Here is a 4579-nt window from a genome sequence, read left to right as displayed (position 1 = left end):
TCATTTCCACGTTTCCACAAATCATGTAATGCCGACGTACTTGATTATTTTAATCATAAACCATCGTAATTGTACACCATGTAAACTCATCAAAGTTTCCAGACTTATCCAAATCACTTACTAAATCCTTATTCATTGAGGTTACCTAATTCATTTAGCAGTCATGTCCATTCCTGTTATTTCGGGATTTTTTAGAGTAATTCAAGTGTTCCTGAATTTCAGATACATGTTGCACTTCTGTTCCATTCAATTTGGTCTTCGTGGTTGATTTGTCGAACAAACGTTCAATTCTTAGTACTGAATGCGATATAGAGTTAAGCTGAGCTGAATACTTCTAAAATTTATCATCGAGCCAAACTTGAGAAGACGAACACGCATTCAAATAATATATATACCATCCAGGTATTGATATAGCTTTAGGGTTGATCTACTCACTTAAATTGTTTTCCATTACTTTTAAAGGTAGACCAACACATATGCTTATTTGGATTCCTTAATTAATCCAAGACATTTACTTAGTTTAGGCCATAAGGTTATTTTGGTGTTCAGTTTTATTCCATTCATTTCAGAGCTCGAGGATATCCAATCATTCCTGAGCTTGGTGATATTCTTGAGTCATTTCCATTACAGGGGTATTTTGGTCATTTTATAGATCTACGGTAGTTAAATCTTTTCCTACCATCCGATCTTATTATTTAATTCTAATTTATCATATATTTCAGTCCATTCAAACAATTCTGATAAAGGAGCACCCTCCAATAAATAGTTCTTCAAATATTTACTCATAACTCGGATATTTTCGGGTCAAGTGCATTCTCAGATTTTACAAACGGAATATCATAAATTTTTTTGTACAAAGTCAATATATTAACAATTAAATTCGTACTTAATCGAGTTAAGTACAAATCCTCAAAGTACTTTCTCATTCAGGGTCAACTCATACTATTTTACCTCTCAAGGGCATTTTCGTAATTTCTTAACCAGATACTTTCGATATTAGCTCTTAATGAAAATAATTATAATTTAAATATCCTATGGTTAATTGCTTTCCCGAATATTCTTTGATCTTGAAATGATTCCTTAACAGACTTCTAGCATCTTGCTCAAACTCTCTTGTGGTTAAAAACCAGTTATCCGCATTTCCTAAGCAAAACTAACATTTCTTATGCACATCAGTAATTTATACCGGATCAATATGTCTTTTTAGAGTTATTAACCAACTTCCAGGGACAATTCTTGTCATCTTACAATATAAGGGTATTTTCATAATTTTTCCCAACCAGAGTATTCTCATAATTTCTCGTCTGAGTACCTTTAATATTTAACCTTTGTTAATATAACATATAAGTTACAGATTCATGGTTGATTTCTTTATCACTAATCACAAACTTATAATTTAATTCTAACAATTCCTCAATCTCTTATATTAGTCATTCGATCCGTATTCAGTTACAGAATTTCTACCACATCCATATCGAGTGTATAAATTATTCGACTCCACAAAAGTGACCAACATTATCTTATTCATGCATTTACCGATATCAACATATTCCATAAAGCATAAAGAGGTAGTAAAGTATTACTTCGATTTCCGTGCAATATTGATCGATCAGTAAATTCCATTCGAACGCCCTCGATCTTGAAATCATATTCCAATATTTCCTCGGATCCATATCAACAGAAATTACATCAAAAACGGAACTTAATTCTGAAAAACGGATCGAATCGAATAATAAATCAGATAAAAATAGCTTCCCGGTTCAAATTTGGAGAAACGGACTTCGGATTCGGATTCAGGACGTCGAAAGCATAAAATATGACTTTTCAAAAATTTGAAATTTTCGGACAAAATCAAAGTCAACGGGTTTGACTCACAATTTCGAGGCCTTTGAGTCCGAATTTCGAAAAATGGACTACGAAATCGAATTTGGAACGTCGAAAAACGTCAGGATAGGTATACTCGATCAATGTTAAAGGTCGTTTAATGCCCGATCAAAGCTAGTCAAAGTTTTGGTCAAATGTGGTCAACGCCGATCAACGGTCGACGCAGATCAACGGTCAACGGGTCGGGTTAACGGGTCGGTCAACTGGTCGGGTCGGGTTGGAACTGGTCAAACTGGTTAAAACAGTTCCAAAACCGGTCAAACCGGTCATTTTTCCCTTCCCCACGCGCATTGGAGGCGCGTGGGACCTCTTCCGGCAGCCCCGGCAGCCTATAAATAACGGAAAATTCCTAAAAATTATTTTAAGCAATTTCGAGGCACTTACAAAGCTTAGTTCACAATTTTGAATGGTTGAGTGCTCGATATCAACGAATCGGAAACTTTGACCGCTTTACCTCCTCACGCGTCGCCGTCGACGGAGACCAATGATGACACCGGCAGACTCAGAATGATGCAAGGAACACGATGGTGCGGGAGGTGTCGTAAAGGGATCATCGGATCGTCGTGAATCAATGAAAAACCAACTGAAATTGAGTTATTACCAACGATACTTTCGAATGAAATTATCAACGAATGGTGACGATTCACGACGAAAGGTTTGAGGGGTTTTGTTCCTCGGTCGACAACGAACACGATGGTGGTTTCGGTTCGTCGATCGAACGTCGGACGGTGAGTAGATCAGAGTTTAAAGTGGGTTGACCGGAGGAGGAAAATGGAGCATTTTCTGCAAAAAGCACTCGGGGGAAGAGAACTTATATTTCTCTCATAAAGAAAAATGGCTAAATTATAAGTTTAGTCACTGAACTTCCTACACTTCTTAAAACGGTCTACCAACTTTAAAATTTTACAATTTAATTCGCTGTTTCTTTCAAAATACCAATTAAATCCAATACTTTATAATTTCTAAAATTTAGCCCCTAAATTGGGGTGTTACAATTCTCCCATCCTTAAAAGAATTTCATCCTTGAAATTCATTCATGTCACATAATTGCAGAAATGAAACTTCCATCAGTTCTTTCAGATCTTTCGTGTAGCTCTCTTAGAAATACAGATCCTCCACTAATCCTTAACCAGTTGATCATACATTCTTATCAGAACTTTTTCTTATTTAAATAAAAAGAATCTGAGAAAAATTCCTTAAGTAATCAATTCAATCTTTGTCATGAGAATAAGCTCATAGAGCAGTAACATATCCCAATTTCATTTTCGGAGTCGGGTCAAAATTTCTCAGATGAATAACTCTCACATGGCTCGTGAGGTACTTTATAGCGTTTAGACAGATGTTACTGGTATTTCTTTTTGTACAAGTATAACCTTAACGAATAGAAACTTCGATTTACTCGTTACAGATAGGGACTCAACTCTGGAGTTCTGGCTTAGAGAGGTACGATTGTAGTCTAGGGGCATGTACTGATTAGACATATTTTGACATTCAACCGACCGATCTAACATGAAAATTTTAACTCAAACCATAGCTCTGAGACCACTAAATGTAACCCCCTAGACTGATGCGGGAAACCCGATCTGATCCGGGAAGTCACATTAGGGCCACCGGAGTGACCCACTATAAAAATAGCAGAAAATTTAAAACTTTTGTCAAAACATGTAACTCATAAATTGATTTATCAGTATACAGAAATAAAATAGATTTTCATACTTAAATATTAAAACAACATACAATTACATGCCCCCTAATCACATATATTGTACTCTGCAAACAGCACCGAAAGAACTCCCTTACTGATGACGAAAGTTGCACTGGTACAATTCTTTTAACCTGAAATGTTGAGTAATAAAGTGAGCTTCAGAAAGCTCAGTAATACAGAACTACCAGATGATGCTGAAGAACGTGCAGATACAGATAAACATATATTTCCTTATTGGTTCAGATATCTATGGATTTTTATTGCTGAGCGGAGATCCTACTGATAATTCAGATAGTAACGAAAAATGAGCTTTCAGTTCAGAGAAATATTTCGGATGTCCAAGTTCTGGAGATTTGAATAGGTTATCTAGTGTGTTCCCTCAAAACCAGTGAAAAGATACCAATCTTTTAAAACATATTTTTTTAATAAAAAAACCATAATAATTTCCCCATCTGTCATGAACAAAATGTGTAGGTTCTCCATAATCATACAACCCCGTCACGAATAGTAAGACCCTGAGCACAAAGCCAAGGAACCTACAAGTAATCAACCATGTCACGAACTGTAAGGCTCTCAGCACAAAGCCGAGGAACCTACAAGTATTCTTCCCCGTCACGAACAATAAGGCTCTCAGCACAAAGTCGAGGAACCTGCAAGTATTCTTCCCCTTCACGAACAATAAGGCTCTCAGAACAAAGCCGAGGAACCTGCAAGTATTCTTCCTCCAACTATACCCCCAATAAAACACGTTCCGTCCATAAACGGATATATCAAAAATCAAAACATAGTTCAGGATATGTATCAGATCAAAATCCATGTCAGGTATCATAACATAATTCAAATCATAAATCATATAAAATATTCATGTGATTAGGGAACACACCAGAGTTTACATATATTATTCAGAGGTATTGGATAATCTTAGCAGGCAGAGAAATACGGATCTTCAGTATATCGATAGAATGTCGAAATTTAGAATCACTATTGGAA

This window comes from Hibiscus syriacus, unplaced genomic scaffold (genome assembly GCF_006381635.1).
Source record: "Hibiscus syriacus cultivar Baekdansim isolate YM2019G1 unplaced genomic scaffold, ASM638163v2 tig00000340_pilon, whole genome shotgun sequence".
Lineage (NCBI taxonomy): Eukaryota > Viridiplantae > Streptophyta > Magnoliopsida > Malvales > Malvaceae > Hibiscus > Hibiscus syriacus.
The sequence above is the reverse complement of the archived record's forward strand: the minus strand, read 5'-3'. Positions refer to the sequence as shown.